Source organism: Arvicanthis niloticus, chromosome X, assembly GCF_011762505.2.
Source record: "Arvicanthis niloticus isolate mArvNil1 chromosome X, mArvNil1.pat.X, whole genome shotgun sequence".
NCBI lineage: Eukaryota > Metazoa > Chordata > Mammalia > Rodentia > Muridae > Arvicanthis > Arvicanthis niloticus.
In genome coordinates, this window is record NC_047679.1 from 26,801,642 (window position 1) to 26,821,149 (window position 19,508).

Genomic DNA, 19,508 nt, shown 5'->3' on the forward strand with positions numbered 1-19,508 from the left:
ACTCACATGGGTAGCCGCAGGAGGACATACGAGGAACTGAATCCCAAGCCTGGCTTTTCATTAGAGCGCTCTGCCATTTTTCAATTAAGACCAGGTCACTTATTTGTTTTTGAAGTACTGATGTGTAAAACCTCATTTTCCTTCCTTAGCACACCCACCCGTGCATTTTATTCTAATTTATTTCCACAGCCTTGGTAGAGTAGCATAGAAACAGAGCTGGTGAGCTGCGTTGCCACAGCGTTCTGGTGCTGGAATGGAAGCCGCCACTCTCTGAGGACAATGCTGTGGAAAGGCTCTGAAACCCAGTTGAACACACTGAGGGCTTGGATGAAAGGGCAGGCATTACTCATGGTGGCTTTGACAAAGTGAGAAAGGAGACAGAAAAGCCATGCAGCCCTTCAGCAATGAACAAGCCTGGATGAATCAGTCAGGTTTAATCTCAAAGGCCATGGAAGAACTGTGTAGTGTTTCCCCATACCACATTGCTTGCACTTGATTTTTATTAAAGTGTCTTCTATGCTCTTAAATAAATGAAGATTCCCCACCCTATTTCCTTAAGTATTATACCTAGAAATGAAAATATTCTCACTCAAACTAACAGGGTCTATGAGGGGCCTAGGTTCTTAACATAAGATTCTGTTTCCTGCTCAAAATATTGTTTTAGAAGAAATAGCAGCTATGATAGAGAGACCACAGGAAACATCTGTGTATACAAACAGGCCAGCTCACTAGGAATAAAAATGCATTATGCATCACAAAAGTCTAAATATTTTTATTAACAGTGTATTAACCAAGAACTGAAAAAATAAGGTTCCCTAATAGCCTGTCCCCCTTCTCTGCCATCAAATGCTTGCTGAGATATTTCATTTTATTCTTAGGAGGGAAGTAGCTCTCAAATCTTATCTTAGATTTTAGCAATGAGTTTTCTATTAAAAGTTATTTCTTTTCCATCTCAGACTGAGTAAAGCTCTGGGCCAAGGGGGTTAGGGAATTCGTTTCATAAAACTGACAGTTTGGCGAGCATTCAATCACTCGGCACTCCACAGCCCAGGAGAACAAATAAGTCCTTTTCTGATGCTGCTCCAGACACATTACGATGTATGTTCCATTGCTTTATTCCTGCCTCCGTGCTGTTTGCCTCCTGCAGCAAAGAGAAAAAGGAGCAGAAAGCACATCGAGAAATATGACGAGACCTGTGAGGATGTGAAATTAATCAATCATAATCTCATTTGGAAGTTGGCGAAAAATGTGCACATCAGATATGAAATTTCAGTGGCTGGGCCTGGCCTTGTTTGTGAAAAGACCAATACATTTGGGCTACCATCGGCCATTTTGTTGTCCTGTGCTCAATGCTTCTGGCCATGTGGCTTTGAAAGGTTTGACAGTGGCTTTGATAAGGCAGATAAAGAAAGCCTTTGACAGAGGTGCTGCCAAGAGCAGGTGACTAGCTTACAGCCTGGCTGTAATCCCAGGCATTCAAGACCAGTCACCATCAAATGTTATACCAGCAAGAGCCCAGTTTGGAAACTTCTAGCTTAATAGCCTTAATTCAGAGCAGCCCCAGAAAATAAAGCATTGCAAAATGTCTTTCCTCTCCACCTCTTTTAAGAAATCATAAGGCCTTTGCTTTCCATTAGTACTCCTGCCCCAAATTACAATTTGAAACTTCTTAGCTGGGTGTGGTTGTTCATGCTGGTAAATCCAGCACCAAAGACACCAAGGCAAGAGAACTGCATAAATCTGAGACTGGCCTGAGCCACACTGTGAGTTCCAGGAAAGCCAGGTCTATGGTGCGAGACACTGCCACAAAACACAACATATCACAACAATCAAAAAAAATTCTTGTGTTCAACATAGCTAATCTAAGCTATTGTTGACAAGGGCAATGAAGATGGTACAAGGGAATGCTGGAGGCTAGAGTAGCCTTTGTCTCCATTGGGGTGCTGGTGACACTGGCGTGCTATGTGCGGAACTTCTTCAAGCTGTAGACTTGGTAATGCATGGCTTTTCCTCCTGTATGTATCTCTCATTATTTTAGACAAAAAAAATCTGAAAATAAATATCACGGATGGATCATTTTGAGGGCTTTTCTCATCTCTATAGCCAATCTTTTCAAAACGAAGCATTACCCAGAGAGGAGTGAGCTGTGTTGTCCTACCACTTAAAATTTTTGACCTCTTTAAATCATATCTGAACTTAGAAAACCTTTGTAAAATGCTGACGCTATTATTTAAGGTTTCACTCACTGTGCCCTTTATGCCTGGGGAAGAATATACTGTAGAAGATTTTCCCTGACTAATGTCCATTCCTCACAGAGTGATCCAGAAGGAAGGACACAGATAAATGAAAAAGCTCACGGTCACCCACAAGATCACATTAGGACATTGTAGTGCCCTTAAAGGATTGTGTCTTTCCACAGACTCAATTCCCACTGGGGCTTTTTGTTACCCTTTGCTCCCTGAGGCATGTGGGAGGATCTCATTCTTCCATTTTTCTGCACCTAGTCCTATTTTCTCCTCTGTACTACTTCTCTGAACTGAATTGCTCCTGGAGTGCCTGCCCCATTCATTCCTACTGTGGATTGTTCCGAGGCCACCAGAAGAATGAGCTCGTATTTTAAGATGAGTAGAGTGCCTCCCTCTGATGTATTTTTTTAAATTTTACTTTCCTTTTTCTGATGTTTAACTGATACACACACACACACACACACACACACACACACACACACACACACACACTTTTACTCATGTATTGGAGTATACGACACTACTTTTTCCCCATATTTTTCCCTGTGTTCTGAATGTAGTTGAAGGCTTATATCGGGCCTCAAAGGGGAAAAAATATCCCTTCCATTAACTCCCCGTTTCAAGTGTTCTCCTCACCATGCCATTTACAACATGGTTTCTGTTTATTCCCCAAGGTTCATTTTGTAAGAGAAATAGTTGTGATGGAGGTGGATGAGGGAAGCTTCTGAAAACTTCAAAACTGTAATTTGGTTTCAGAAGAGTGATGAATAATGGAGAGCTACGGTCACTTTAGAAATAAAGGTCTGAGTAGTTGAATGCTGGTGGATGATCCAATGTTTTTGGTGCTCTTATAAAAATAAGTCTTTTCTATGAATGATGAGCCACTCATCCTAGTTTGTTTAGGACTGTCTGGATTTTGAAACTGAAAGTCTCATGTCCTAGGAACCTTTCTTAATCAGAGGAAACAAAATTGGACAGATGGCCACTCATGCTAGTGGTAGGCCACCAGCCAACTCTCTTTTATTAGCCAGCCCTGTTCAGAGCCTGAACCAGCAAGATCATTTACATGCCTGCACTTTTAAAAGCAGCTGACCTACTGAAAAATGTATGTATTTGTAAAGTCTTATTGAAGCTGCCAAGGACTGGTGCTCTTGGGTGTATGCCTGTGTCTGTCTAATTTTGGTTATGACCCAGAGTATTTTTAATTTTCTCATCCATTCATTTTTTATGATAGTTTATTCAGAACTAGGATCTCAAAAGACAACATAAGTCACCCCAAGATTTTATGACCAATGACCTAGGTTACTCCTAACTGCAAAGAGGCTTCCATTACTCCTGATTGCAAAGAGGAGGTGGTGCTGCAAAGGTGCGCACTCACACCTTCTCCCTTCCAAGTTCTCTAGCCCATCAAAGGGCCTGCAAGATAGAAGCCATGATGTTGTGAGTTTACTCTAGCTGCCAGCCACTCCCAAGTCACAAACTAGCTTATTAATTTTTTTCTGAATTCAGTGCTCACCTCATCATCTTGGGTTATTATATTGCTTCCATTATTTCTTGTCTCCCTTCTTAGATCACAGAAATTGGGCCTGCTTGTCACTCACACACACACACACACACACACACACACACACACACACACATTCCTCCTTCCCTAACCTTCACCATAGTTCATTCCCTACCACAAGAAAGAGCAAATACATAAGTTAGATAGTGTCATTGGCCTCCTTGAAACTGCTCAGAATTAAGCCTAAGTTCTTGATAAATACTAACAACAACCATTATGATCTGTGTGTGGCCGCCTTTTCTTTGCTCTAAACCTACCCTTTGGCCACCTTGGTTCTCTTATCCACAAAAGAAAATATATATTTCTAACAGATACTATGCTATTTAAGTAGAAACATATATATTAGATTCTGGTCAGGAGCTTTCAGTTCACCTTAGATTTAGAGAATGTGGTATCAGTCCTTTCCCTCTAGCATCAGAAGTGTTGGAAAGGGGTAAAGGAGAGGGTAAAGCATTAGCCTGGTCTACCATAGAAAGAAAGAGGTAAGTAATGCATATGAAACAAGCACAGAAACGTCTCATGTGGATGAAAGGTGAAGAGCTTCAAGCTGCAAATCCTATGACGGAGCTGAAAGCAAATGGAGGTCAGTAAAGGGAAGTGGGCTTAGTCTTGGTGAACAGCAGTGACAAAGGTTAGAGAGATCCAGGGCTGTGGATTCATAAGACTGTCCTCATTGGCTAGGCCCATTTATGGCTAGGTAGCGTGGAATTAAATGGTGGAAAGATGGAAGTACAAAAAAGCACATGACTTTCACATTTTCCCTTCAATTAACAGGGGCAGACACCCTATGATAATGGAAAGGAGGTCTTGAGGACTTACTGTCTGCATCTAAATGCTATGGGTGCACTGTCAGGAGCCAGGAAACATGATATTGCCAGAGATCATGATTCAAATGGGCTTTAGGAAGTGCTGCCTGGCTCGAGAGAATGAACACTGGTATGAGACCAAGCCACAGGAATGACACGTGATTTCTGCTCTCAAAACACAACCAAAATCAAAAAAAGGAAAGGAAAAAACAGAGGGCAAGACACAGAGAGGAAAGAAACCAAGCATAGATTCTCTTGGAAAAAATGAAAACAAAAGCAGATTTGTACATACTTAAGAAGATGATTCCACATGTCCACATCATTCCAAAGAAAAATGCCTTCACCCTTACTTTTATAAGAAACTGTAGCTTTCTTTCCACCTGTTGTTTCTTAAACAAGAGAAGCCTTAATATTGTTCAAACCAACACTATTCAAAATGTTGTTGATTGAGAATCAACACAGGCCACATCTGCCTTGTCAGCCCCGGGGCTTGTAGCTTTTGCCCTCCAAAATGAACAGACTGTCACTGGGGAAGTACTAAGGGAGAAGGGAGGAGAACCCAGTTTTGTTATCTGTCTTACTGGCTTCACTCATCTCCTTTCCTAGCTAAGTATTCTGTCCCCATTTGATCACAGACAGCAGCAGATGGGACAGCAAATGGGCCACTCTGGCAGGGTGTGCTCTCACTCACCAGGGTGCTCAGACCATTCCTAGAGACCTTGTCTCTTCCTCCATCCTGTGCCTGACTTTCCACAACATGCACCCCCAACCCCAACTGCCCACAGTAAAAACCAATACTTTCTAGAACAGTTGTCAAAGTCCACATTAAATCCAGCTGCTCCCCAAACAAAGGTGGGACTAGATGAAGGATCAGCTCCCGAGCACTAACAGCAGAAAGGAAGCTTCTCTCAGCTGCTCTGAGCCAGGGACTAGGGCCATCTGCAGCATGGGGTGGGGGTGGGGTTGGAGGTGGGATAGGGGCGATTCAAATGCACACTAGAACACATTAGACTCCCACAAAAGGATGAACTTTTCTGAATCAGGAGGGAAGAAGACTCAAGATGTTACATAAAGCAGAGAGCAGAGAGGTAGCATATGACCATGAAATCAGTACCTTGCAGTACTGCAATATCCAGTGTCTAGCCACATGAGGTGAGGAGAATTAACACTTGTTCACATTGGTCACCTTTCTAGTGCTCGTGGGTAACAGCTACGAGAACAACACCGTGAATCATCCTTCTGTCACTGAAGAGAGTTCTACTGAGCATATGTCTAAGATCCAAGCTTTCAAGGTGTGTGAAGTAGTATGATCTTGTACCAATTACTAATCCTCTCTGAACCCCTGAGCATTCCTCTGTGAAATGGGGCTTCAGATATCCACCTTGCAGAAATGATATAACATGGAACTCACCGGGTAGGGAGCAGGAATTTGGTAGGTGACAGGGAGCACTGCTGTTCTTATGATTTTCTGAGTAATCATTGGAGTTATTTCCTAATGAAACTGGCAAGCTACACTGCTTAAGATGGGCTTTAGCTTCTGCGTTTCTATCAGAGATGTCAGAGCTTGTGTAAGCATCTGTTTTTGACAGGACATGGAAGAGTGCTATGCTAAAGCAGTACTTATTTCTTGCTAGCAGGTCTAAGAGGCGGCATCCTGACTGAGAGGAATGGGGGATGTGCAGTTAGTCATTCTTGAAGCCAGAAAGCCTCATTTGATGAGGGGCTTTTCTTTTTCCTTCCTTCTCTTTCTCCTCCTCTCCAACTCTCCCTCGCCTTTCTCTGTGTCTGTCAATTTTTTTTGTCTTTCTTTGTCACTAAACCCCACAATGCCTGGAACAGCCAATATAATAACATTAGACTTAATACTTCATGAGTTTTCCGCCTAGAAATGCCCAAGAATTCTTGAGACGTTCTTGTTGATCATTTCCATCCTGACTTGCATATTGCTAAATATAACCCAGCCCAGGCCGGTTGTACAACATAGAGATAACCTCTCAGGACACCTGATTGCAGGCCAGTCAGGAATCTATGAGGAGAAGAGGTTAGAAAAAATGATGTGAGAGCTTCATGCATGATGCCTTATTTTAACTCCCGGGAACATGTCCTGCTAGGATGAGGTTACCTGAGAAGCCCTTTAGCAAAAGGAAGCTGGCACAGCTCCATGGAACAGCAGTTAAGACAGTAAGCACGAATCAGTCAGAGTAGGACAGAGGATAGGGACTGGCGTGGGGGGACCATGCTTTTGAAGTTTTTATTCATAGCAGTGGTAGGCAGAGCTGAAGAGAAGATGAAGGACATTTAAGCCCATGGGAACTGGCAGCAATTCTGGCATTTAGAAACCAAAGATAAAGGTGAAAGGTGAATGCTCAAATGTCCGTGTACGATGGGTCAAGTTTGACTTGAGGGCATTCTTCTGAAGAAGTAACTCTCCTTCTTTCACATGGATTTTAGGCAGAACTATCTCTCTATGGTCAGAGAGCAGGAGAGCTGAGAAATGGACTTGCAGTAGCAGCCCCAGGACCCTTGCTCATGTTATATTTGACTTTCTTTTCCCTTCCCTGTTCAGGAAGTTTAACAAAGGCTACCCTTCCTGATATACTGGCTCCTTGGGGACAAGCACAGATTCCTTAATATTATGGATAAGCAACATGTTCTTATAAGGAGGAGAGGGGCTTGAGAAATTCGGTGGTCAGGAGTGTACTGCACTTGCAGAGGACCAGAACTCGGTTCCCAGCACCCATATTAGGCAGCTCACTCTGCCTGTAATTCCGGATCCAGGGGCATCTGATGCCTCTAGTTTTTGTGGGCACACTCACTTACATGCACATATCCATACATGTACGTATAATTAAAAATAAAATATGACTAATTTTAAATGCAGAATCCATGCTGGAGAGAGAGCTCAGTCAGTAAAGTACCTGTGCACAAGGACTTCAGTGTGACCCCCAGAAGCCACATTCTAAAGAATCAGAGCATGGTCAGGTGTACTTGTAATGCCAGTGCTGGGTAGGTGAAGATGATGGCACGAGTGTGGAGGAGGTGTCCGTTAAGGCTCACTGTCCAGCTAGCCTAGCTCACTTGGTTAATGCAAGTCAATAAGAGAGTATATCTTTAAAACCAAGGAGGATGGTACCTGGGGAACAACAGCCCAGGTGTCTTCTGGCCTCCATATACACACATGGAAGAACAGTAACACACATGCATGTGTGCATTCAAGTGGCCACTCCTACACACACACACACACACACTCACACACACACACACACACACACACACACACACACAGAGAGAGAGAGAGAGAGAGAGAGAGAGAGAGAGAGAGAGAGAGAGAGAGAGAGAGACAGAGAGAGACAGAGACAGAGACAGAGATTAAAACCTAAATGTCATTGGCTATCTTGATCCATTATAAGAGATTTTAACACTAAGAAAAAATGGACAGACTCTGAGGACAGCTCTGTTTGCCTCAGGTTCAGCTACTCAGCTATAAAAAGTGTATACCAAGCTGAAAGACCTGGAGTGGGTTTGTCCCATCTGGAAGAACAGAGAAGACTCTTCTTTCTTTTCTTAAAAACAAAACAACAAACAACAAAACAAAACATACAAAACCTTGCAAGTGATACGCCACAAAACATCTTAAGACAAATGATCTCTCACTGGTATTTTCACATTTAATAATTTCATATTCAGTGTGAAGGGTTAGTGGAGTTTGTTTTTCACAAAGAGAAATTGCAGCCAGAGCTAATTGCTCAATCTGAAATGTATCCATGCAGTTTTTTAGGTGTTGGAAAGGAAACAGTAATGTTGCTGAGTTTTAGCAAAGAGGAGAGCATTGTATTAGAAAAAATAAATACAAAATGTATAGGAAACATAGCTCTGTATGATCTTCAAAGCCCTGATATATATATAGTTTAAAAAGCACCCACACTTTGTGCTTCCTTGACATTTGTCTTATTTATAACCTACAAAGGAAATTTATCAGCACATGTTCAACCATTTCCTATCCATTGATTTGTTAGCCAATCAATGGCTTCTGAGATCTGAAAAAAATAATAACACAGGTTTCTATGACCCTTCACAAGTGAGGCATGTTCAGATAAGCTTAATAAAGAAAAAAAAACATCAAGGACCATCTGGAAAACACTCTTCCGGAGTCACAAAAGATAGTGACAGCCTTTGCCCAACCTGCTATAAATAAGTGTCTCAGAAAAAAGAAAAAAAAACCATGCTATTTTCAAATCTGTTTCTGCTTAATACGGCTGCAATAGAGTGTATTTACCCCTTTCCTATAGCAGGAAGACTGTTTGCATTTTTATGAGAAGGGTCTAAATGTTTTTCACAGCCATTTCCATTGCCATTATTTTGAGGAACAACATACCACTCAGATCTGTCTGTTTGTTTCTGCAGCACACACCAGTGGCCCCAGTGGCCTCTGCACTACACCACCGGCCTCTAAAGCCCAGATTTATGATCCTGCTTCCTCTCTCCGACCATCATCCTGATCTGTAAGGTACTGGTAACTCGGAATGATCAAGTGTCTCTTGCTGCAAATCAATGATTTATCTGCCTGGGTCCAGCATATTGTGGATTTGTGCAAGCTTATTGCTTTTCCCTTTTCAACAATAGGAAATACTCAAACACTCTTTAATTGAGGCTAGAACTCACCAAGGAAGGTGGCGTTGGCAAGTCACTGAACGCCCATCTTTCTATCCTCATGCACCAGCTAAGCCTACCTGGGAGTTCTTCTGTATATGAGTTTATGAATACCATAGATGATACTCTGTGGAAAAAAATAAGCCTAATAGGAATGGCTACAAAATGCACCATCTCCAACTGATTTCCTGCCTGAATGCCTGCCTCTCTATAAGCATTTTTGCACACCCATTCCACTCTGAGAGACTGGTATAGCCAGGGTAGGCTGGGAAAATTTTCCTTATATACCCAAGGATCCACAATTTCGTCTTTCCCTTTCCATATATAGGCAAGACATGAGTTACCCCCACAATACTTTTCCGGAACATGCATGACTCTTATATCTAGTCTTTTAAAAATATGGCTCAGAGTTTGTCCTGATGATAATTTGTCATGTTTTCCTGCTATCAAAAGGACCTCTGCTGGCATATTTTTCCTGGAAGGGTTTCCTAACTAGCGGCATTGCTGACCAGAAATAAACATGTGAGGGGTGGGAGAACCTACACAGTAATTGCTGAATATGCTTCACTTTCCCGCCACTGGCTTTTGTTCTCAAGAGTGCCAGAAGCACAGACTGTAGTGCTGAGCAAAAGGGATGTAGCAGTCGGAGATGAGCCTGTTAAGAGCAGAGTGCTCCTAAATCCTCTAAAGGGCTAAAACCATTGGCTCTAAAATTAAGCTGCACAGGAAAAAGAACAGTGGAGGAAATGGCAGTACAATAAAATGTCTAGTGGCTTTGATGTCATACCTGGAATTAGGTGTGTATAAAAAAAAAGAAATTGGGGAGAATAAGCCTGTTCTCTTAGTCAGAGAAGCTGCAAGTTCCTACAACATGTCCTCTACTTACCTATGACTTATTCACTTGCCTGCCTAAAAAAATTAGAAAAAAATTCCTCAATACTTAGAAATCAGACAGATCCTTCCACAATTAAAATCAAGCACATGGCCCACTTCCAACTGCTAATTAACCACCCCCCCCCATGAACTGTATATATAGAATTCAGAGGAGGGACATTGCAAATTGAAATTTTTGCAAAAGAAAAATTCAAATTAAATTTTCTGAAAACCAAAAATTACTTATTAAATTTTGCTCTAGACCAGTGTTTCTCAACTGTGGTGATTTTGTCACAAATGGGCCTTTTTGTGGGGGTTCAGGATAGGGAAAGGAGTGATGCTACTGGTCTTCGGTGAATAGATACCAGGAAGATGTTTGAACATCCTACAGTACACAGAACAGTCTCCCACAACAAATACTGGCTTTCACCCAAATGTCAAGAGGACCAATATGGAGAGAATACTACTCCAGATAAAGCCAAAGATACATAGCCTTTAACACACATAATCTTGGCAGTCAACAAAAGGGAAATAATTTTCTTTCTTCAAAATATAAGGTTAGTTTATACATGGGTTCACTAAGGACATATGCACTGTTTTTCCACAGACATGAAAAGGATTCTCAGTCAGTATCTTGGAACGGTAAAGAAATACCAGGACAATGGGGTATTTAAAATGTCTATTTCACCAGTTTAAACAGATGGAAATTAATATCTCATAAAATAAAATGATTGTCTAGTTATGTTCCATGTAAAACCAAAATCAATATATTGTGTCTCACTTAAACTGCAATTAGGGCTGTTTCATTTAAAACAACTAAAACAAGAAAATGCCTTTCTTTCTTATATTTTTGCTAGCTGGGTATAGCCTCTGAGCATGAGCATCCAAAACAAACAAATAAACAAAACCCTCTCTTAAAAGCAAATTTTTTTGCAGAGCATAATAAGCTTCCAGAATCATTTCATTTTATTTATGTAGATTCGGTCATTCTTTAGTGAACAAAACATGCAGCCCATTCTTATGGTTATGCTTGCCTGGCTGTCCAAATGCCCTCAAAGCTAGGATGATGAATAACATACTTTGGCCAACTGTACCAATTAATAGTAAGCAAAATAATTCCATAGAGCCAAGATAGGAAGTTCTGCCTCGTGTATGTGGTGGTGGGAAGGTGGGAAGAGGCTCTTTCAGTGAATTTGTTTTTAAAGAATTGTAAGAGCAGGTACTGTAATCCCTGGGATTTTTTTTTTCTTTTTCTTTTTCGTTTTCTTTCCTTTTCACTTCTTTTCTTTTCTCTCTTTCTTTCTTTCTCTTTCTTTCTTTCTTTTAGTTCTGGAACATTCTATGTGGATCTGCAGTGACCTCAGCTTGGGAGGTGGGAATAATTGCGGGGGAGAGGGCGAACCTAAGCTCTTCAAGTCAGCTTAGATTTGCTGGATTGAATCTGTAAAGATAGGCAGCCTGACGGATACGTCGTTTGGACTCTCCCAGGCCTCTGTTTCTTTCTCGGAATTAGAAAGCAAAAGTGGCCATACATACAAAGGCAAAAATAATATTCACAACAAAAAAACGCCCCCAACACACCCAGTCTTGGCTGCCAGCAAGGCTTACTCTGTTGCTGAAAAAGAACAGTTGCTCTAGTGCAGCTGGAGAAGCTTTTCCAGGGAACTGGTAATACCCTGGCTGTTAATGAATTATTTTTCGCCAGAATGTCGGATTCTTCCTGCGCTCCAGTAAACAGTCTGCTTCTGCCATGGGAAACAAAAGCAGCTCCTTCCGAGGAGCCTGAGGAGGTCAGCCAAGGGTTCCCTGCGGGGGCAGCGCCCTCAGGAGCCAGAGCCACAGGCGCCCGACCTATAAATCACCACAGCCCCAAGTTCATTATTCCATCCCTCTTCCATCTATTCATGCCTTGCCTAGCACCCAGGGAAGGGCCCAGGAATGCATGGCCATGGCTGAGATGATCTCACAGTGCCAGCTGAAACCCTTCTCCCACTCCTGGGGTTTCCTCAGGTAGCCTTATCTGTGGTATTATTGGGTTGTGTGATATTGGGTTTCTTTGAAATCATTCTGTGTTCCTTAAAGAAACTGTATCTTTGTTGTTGCTCACATGAAGCTGTCAGAAAATGACTAAGTGTGGATCTTCTTTACTTCTTTAGGGATGGTCCCAGCTCGAAACAACCCACTCTTAGCATGAGGGTATCTACTTGGCACATTATTCTCCAAGCACAAATCCCTGAGAAAGATATCACTTCAGGCTGTTACTAGGGCAGGTGTGAAAGAAGTCAATGGTCTAGGCAGGAGCTAATTCTCCAAAGAATGAGAGCATGGGCTGGGTGTTCCGGAGAAGCCAGAGCAAAAGAAAAGGAAGAAGCCATTTTGTTCAAGCTAGTCTAACCTTTAGGCTGCCTTGAATTCTGCAGTGGGTTTTTGCAGCCCACGACTCTCAGAACAGAATCACAGGCGTGCCTGGTGGGGAACTCTCCAAATGGTTCCTTAGTTACTGAAAATCACGATCGTCTAATGTCAGCCATTGTGCATACTGAGTCAGCACACGGCCTCCCATCTGTCATGGAGACAGTGGTATTTAATTCCCCACTCCCCAGCATATTTGCAGGTGCTATGACATCACAACATTGGTGGGTAGAATGCTCCGGGGCACTGGTGTCTGATGGAAATAGATAAGCAATCTAGCATGTACTAGTAGTTACATTAAAAATTAAAATAAACAAGCAATATTAATTTTAATTCTGTATCACTTGACCAATATATCCAAAATATAATTTCACTGCATCGCAATATAATTTCAAATGCTGAATGAGCCATTTTGCATTACTTTTTGTACTCTTAGAAATCTAGTGAAATATTACACTTAAAGCATACCTAATTTGGGACAATTTGCCTGTTAAGCATTCCATAGCCATGTGCACCAATGGCTTTTGCATGCTACAGTACTCATAGAGAATATGACAATTAAGAATTCTATTAGTGTTGAGCTGAAAGGCTAAAAAGCTGTGGGAAGGGGGAGTGACAGGCATGAAAAGGGTGTGCTCCAAAATTCTCATATGTATGGAATTGGTAAAGCTGATGATAACAATAGAAATTGATGCTACGAAGATTGGGATGTTCTGGGAGCTCAGTGGAGATTCAAATGAGCATTTAAGAAATGTACAGAAAAGATGCATGATCTGAAGATTTGTGTGCTACCCCTGAAATTCATTTGTTAAAATCTTAATCCACAAGGTAATGGGATTAAGGGGTGGGGGCATCCAAGAAATGATTAGATCTTGAGAGCGGAACCCTCCCCAAAAGGATTAGTGCCTTTATAAAAGGGACCTCAGAGGCTAGGAGAAGTAAATCAGTGGTAGAACAGTTCCCTAACATGCACAAGGCCCTGATTATTCAGTCTCTAGCCCCAGAGAGGAGAGAGAGAGAAAGAGAGAGAGAGAGAGAGAGAGAGAGAGAGAGAGAGAGAGAGAGATCCAGAGAATTTACTTGTGCCTTTTACCATGGAAGAACACAATGAGAAGTCACCGCCTATGAACTTTAAAAGGCCTTTGCCAGACGCTGAGTTTGATAGCAAACTGATCCTGGATCTTCCAGTCTCTGGAACTGTGATAAATTTCCATTGCTTAAAGGCGTGTAGTGTAGCCAGTTTGGTTACAGTAGCCCAAACAAACAAAAACAGATCAAGCATATATTTCAGGGGCAGTCTCACAGATGTGGGGAAACCATTAAGTACAACCAGCGTTGCTGTAAGCAGATGCTGGTTGAGCTACCTCCACCTTAACTGTTCTGGTTTGTTCAAGGCAGGGGCTGTGATAGAAAATCACCAAAGCCAAGTACATCGTCCAATAATAATTGTGTGTTAGCAATCTAATTTGGTGAATCAGATACAGAAACAGAAACATGATCAAATTACATGTGCCTGTGTCTATGCCTGTGCCTGTGCATGCATATGTGTGTTTGTGTGTTCTTGGCAAGAAAGAGAAGGGTCATGTGTGACATCCAGAAGGACTAATGTGGCTGCCAAAATGGCCTTCTCACCAGCTGCCATCAGAAGACAGAGGAGAGCAGTAGACTCAAGAGGCTCATCAAAAATTGTGAGTCACAAAGGAGAGGGCATGAATGCAGAAAGAATGGAATGCTGGGTACCCAGGCAGATGATCAGGTGGGAGGGAGAAGTGGCAATCAGAGGCATTCTCCAAAGACAAAGAGCTTCCAACTCTACAGCAAGGATGTCACTCTGATCCCCAAATCAAGCTTAATTCAGAAGCCCACACAGGCTTTTGTGCATGGGAAAAGTGCAATTAGCCATCTTTCCCCTCATAGAAAGCCTCATTCTCTGAGGTACTCCTCATATTCTGATCAGAGAGGCAGCAGTCCAAAGCCCCTCATTTTATGAATTCAAATCCTGACTCTTTGGTGGTTCTGGAATTGCAAAGGTCTAAAGCCTGTCGTCTAGTTGGAAGGAGGTTCAGGGACTTCCATAGCAAACCCCCTTCTCATATTTATTTAGTATTTGAGAAATAATAAAGCATCAAAACTCCCACTTGGCCCCACCTTGGCCATCTTAGGTCCCTCATCTGCATAATGAAATCAATAATCTGGCCACACACTCTTATATAGGTGTTGTAAGGATTAAACCTGGGCTTGTCACAGTGGGGGTCAAACAGGAGCATGACAACAAAAACTACGAGTCCCCATCAAACATACAAACCTCTGGATCTCTCTTGCTCTGTCTCCCTTGACAATGATTTATGGCTCCCTCTTTGCCACTGTTCACTCCATCGACTCCATCATTTGGTCACTCAACTTTCATTTAGCGAATAATAGTAGGTTTTGGGGGTTCTTAAATGAAATGGCACTACCTAAATTAGGAACTTGTTTGGCTCTACTGAGCACATGTGTACAACAGAGGTGAAAAGGTTGAAGGGTCACCCACATACATACTCACAGACACCACACTAATTTAGGTACCATATTTATGAAGGAGGTATGGGTTGAGGACTCTGACCTTTGGGAGAAATAAATAAGGGGCTTTGAGCAGGGGCAGAGAGACATATTGCTGTTTAAATCATAACCACCAAGACTGGAATCAGATCAGGACTGACAGTTTCTCTGAAAATTATCTGTTAAATAATGCTTCACTGGGGTCACAGGGTCACTGAGAAGGTTTGCCACATATTCAGTGCCTGGGCAAGAACAAATGTTAGCTTCCTTTCCAATTTATTTCCCTCTACTTCCCTCCTCCCCACTTAATCTAAGGTCAGAGGAGGAGCCAGAGAACAAATACTTGCTATTTGCTTCCTATGGCTTCTGAGCACACCCTGTGTGTGTCTGTCTGCATATACAGAATAGCTCCATTCTGGGTCAAGAGTCTCCCCAGTTCCTGGGTCTTTGGAATTAGACTCTTCTGGCTGCTGGCACTGGAGCGCTCAGGCCCCACACTTGCTCACATACCTCTAAACTTATGGTTTTGTTTTTTAGTTTTGTTTTTATTTGTTTTCTTTCTCTTTTTTCGTGCTTTTTTTTTTTTTTTTTGTCTGCTTTCTGGATAAAAGCTGTTGTAGTTGGCATTATACTTCTTGCCTAAAGGGCCACCCATTATTAACCTGCTCTCAAGCAAGCAACCTGGGAAACAGTTTTCTCATTTGCTCCTGGGATGAGCAGGTTTTCCTGAGCCAAAGCTCCCTGCATGTGGTCTTGGATTCTTTGAATAATAAAAGAGCCCCCTTGGATAGGCTGAATGATCCCCCTGAGTTGGTGCCAAAACAGTCAGCAGCTCTCTGCTCCACAAGTTTCAGTGTGACTTGGCTCAAAGTGCCATGGCCACCTTGGGCATGCACCCAGTGGGCATCTGTCAGGCTGAGAAGGGAATAGCCATTTGCAGAATACACTGTGTCTGTGGGGAGGGGATGGCGTTGTTTAAAATTGGGGTATAGCTTCTCGGAGCTCCTAAAGGCCAGAGAAATTGGGATGCTACCAAGCTAATGGCTTATGATTCTGTGCCTTTGGACTTATCCTTGCTTCTGAAAGTAGCACAGCTCCCCACGTTTCCCTTCTGGGAGAAAATACGAAGAAAAATCAGGGTATGGGTGCATAGTGCTACACTAGGGTGGTGCTCCCTCCCCACTAGCCTCTCTACTGTCCTCCTGGTACACCACTGTAACAAAGGCTCTGCCACAACACGTTTTCAAACTTAGCTGAAGTCTCTTGGTCTACCAGCACTCAATTATGATGACTCTAAAGGAGAGAAGGGAAGACAGCTAGAAAACGGTGAGCTAGAAAGAGACCCTGGGAAAGCAAAGAAAAATATGCCCGGTGCAGGAGAGGCTAAGAATTGTTTTCTCCCTGCTGGCTGCTTTTCTCTGTGTTCTAAGGAGAAGCTTCCAAGAGTTGGCTAAATAAAGGGATCACACCAGAGGATGCGAGATAATGCTAAACCAACAAAAACAAAGACCAAATGAAACAGAGTGAGCCATGAGAATATGCGGTTATCAAAACTTTGTTTGGCTGTATCTATTTATCATCGCTGCACACCCGGGCTCTGTGGAATATCATTCTGTTGATGTCACTTATCCTCAGCAAAATATTTACACATCCTTAAAAAACGCCAGATGAGGGAGGCTGGCCCTCTCGCTGCTGCAAGCCGCCTCTAAAGCCCTTTGCCAGGACCGGGCTGCCCAGAGGTGAGGGCACAAGGGTGGATGGTATCGGCGGATACAGGTAAGAACAACTGATAGTTTTAGGAATGTGGCCACCCAGGCGCTGTACCCTGCCCAGCCCTGCCCACTTCTCTACCTGACTCTGTAAGAAGCAGCCACATCCCCGCTATGGTGCCAGCGCCTTCTCTTCCTCCCCTCCCTTTCTCATTGATTAAGTTCCCAAACCATTGTTAAAGCTGGATTGCCGCCTTTAAAGAACAGCTAAATTCTTAGTCTTCTCTCTTCCAAAAGAGAAATATTCATAAAAGTTTGGCAGTCAGAAGGGAGGCTGACTGAGTACCATGGGGTGGGTGACAAGTCACTCTTCGCTAAGCCACGGTCTTCCTTCATGCCCTATCTGTCTCTCCACCCATCCGTCGTGCCCCAAACCCACTCCGCGGACTTCGGATAGGGAAACACAAAGCAGCAGCTGTTTGGCAACATTTCGACCCCTCGCCAACAACTGTGGTGGGATGCCATTTCCCCACCCAGGCGGAGCTTATCCTGAACAATAGTAGGGGTTTAAATGGCAAACAACAAACACACAGAGCAAGTCCCAACCCCGGGGGTGGGGGGACGCCAACACGTAGGAAGGCAATAACTCCCTTCGCAGCAAAAGGCGCCACCGAAATGCACGCATACAAAAAGAAAAAAAAAATGCATTCAGAATGCTGCTTGGTGTCTAACATGGCAGAAAGCCGGGGCTGGTGTGGCCACCCCCGGTCTGGGCACTGTGGGGCACTGGGGCTCCCAGGGTGCTGACAGGCACTCACCCTGCTCCAGCGGGATGCGGGACTTGCTGAGCGGCACAAAGAAGATCCCAGCACGATCTGGCAAAACCCAACTTTCCACCCTGCTCGCCAGGGCCGCCAGATACGTCAACAGAATCCATCTTTCGAAGGGCCTGGAAGGCGCCTGGTTTTCCTGGCTGGGGCAGAATGGCAGATACCGAGACAAGCCCGGTGCCGTGCCCGGGCACAGAGCGCACTGTGTGCCGCCCTCTAAGCCCAGTGCCAGAGCGGGTGGCGGCCCCAAACCTACTTCGGGGCCCTCGCCCCACCAGCTGGCGCCGCCTTCCCGACTGTCCCTGGCCGGGCCGGCCAGTGCATAGCGCTGGCCAGCAGGAGCCTGGCCTGGGCGAGCCGCACAAGTGGTAGCCTCGGCCCGCGTCCCCGCCCCCGCCCGGCCCTCCCCGCTGGCCCCGGCCTCTGGGCGCCGTCCTGCCCCCGGGAGTAGGCAGGCCCCTCCCCGGGCCCCCGGCGCGCCCCTTGCGTCCCGGTGGCAGGTCCGCCTGGGGAGGGCGGGGTGACCCCGACCCGTACCAGGGTGCTGCAGCCGCTACCTCGGGATCCGGGCCGCTTCCTCCAGGAAGCCACGGGATGGACGCTGGTGTAGGAACTCTCTTGGTCTGGCCTCGCCGCTGGGCGCCTGAAGGGGGTGCACAACGATGGGAGCCTCTGTCGCCGATGTCACGGAGCCGCTGTCGCTGCCGCCACTGCAGGTCTTGCGTGTGCGTATGTGCCTGTGTCCGGGAGAGTGTGTGCCTGCGTGCAGCGCCTGGCCTTTACTATATACACCAAGGGGTGGGAGGAGGCGGGGAAGGGGAGGGCTTGAGGGAGGTGGCGGAGGAAGGGGAGCAGGAGGGGGGGCGAAAGGGTACCCGAGGAGGCGGTGGCAGAGGAGGGACAGGTGATCTCGCCCACGGGGAGGGCGTGGTTGTGGGCGGTGCGGAGTGACAGAAGGCTGGGGAGCTGGAGGCGAGCTGTGTGTGTGTGTGTGTGTGTGTGTGTGTGTGTGTGTGTGTGTGTGTGTGTACACGCGTGTGCGTGCATGCTTGTGTGTCTGTGTCTGTGTGTCTGTCCGTGTGTTCTCAGGTTGGGAAGGCCGGGAGGAGTGAGAACCTTGCTGCTTCCAGGAGATCTGGAGACCATTCTAAACCTTAGGATGAAAAGCAAAAAAAGAACAGAGCCCTGAAAGGGAACGTGTTTGGTTGATGGAAATGAGAGCAGTTCAGAAGGAACAGCTACCACCCTCCCTAATAAGCCTCAGGAGATGGTCTAGGTCAGAGATGGCACTCCCAAGGCAGGACATTAGCAAAGACAAAACTAGTCCAGAAACAGAATATCATTTCTAACCAAGATGTGAGTTACATATTAATTTAATATTTATTATGCACCCAATGTTTGCCAGATACTGAGTTATGTAAGAACCGGAGTTACAGACAGGATGAATATGTGGTTGGTGACCCATACATAAACAGTATGAATCAATAGTATTACTGGTCATCAAAAGTGTTTTAAGTCCAAATCCTTTTAAAAATGATCAAGGAAGGCAAAGGAAGCAACTGCATTGGTTTAATGGATCCTCAGTGATACTGAGGGTTCTTTTTTCTGTTAAAACAGGATGATGAGATTTGCGAGTGAATGGTATAGCAGGAATTACTTTACCAGGTCAGCAAACAGTGTGAATCTTACAGTCCTTTGTACAGTCAAAACCCTCCAAGCCTCAGCATCGTGGCTATTAATTGTGGCTTTTCTCTAGTCGAATTTGGGGTGACCACAAGAACACAAAATACTTAGAGAGCTCCCACCTTAACTCACCTGTCCATAAGTAACTAATATGGGAACGTGCACTTGTATTTATAAGGGTTCCTTCTAACCATGAT

The 19,508-nt window shown here is 44.3% G+C and overlaps 1 protein-coding gene across 6 annotated transcripts in view; it reads right to left on the bottom strand.

The window, feature by feature from the left end:
* Positions 1-18,412, bottom strand: part of Rai2 (retinoic acid induced 2) — a 59,329-nt gene extending 40,917 nt beyond the window's left edge. For 2 of the 6 annotated variants that reach the window (XM_034486249.2, XM_076919105.1), the window contains exon 1: positions 18,186-18,412. The gene's annotated coding sequence lies outside the window, so the exon portion shown is untranslated. Of the gene's footprint in view, positions 1-17,616; positions 17,988-18,165 lie in introns of those variants that run through there. The other 4 variants (XM_034486250.2, XM_076919103.1, XM_034486247.2 and 1 more) reach the window with 2 other exon arrangements.
* Between the last annotated feature and the right edge of the window lie 1,096 nt (positions 18,413-19,508).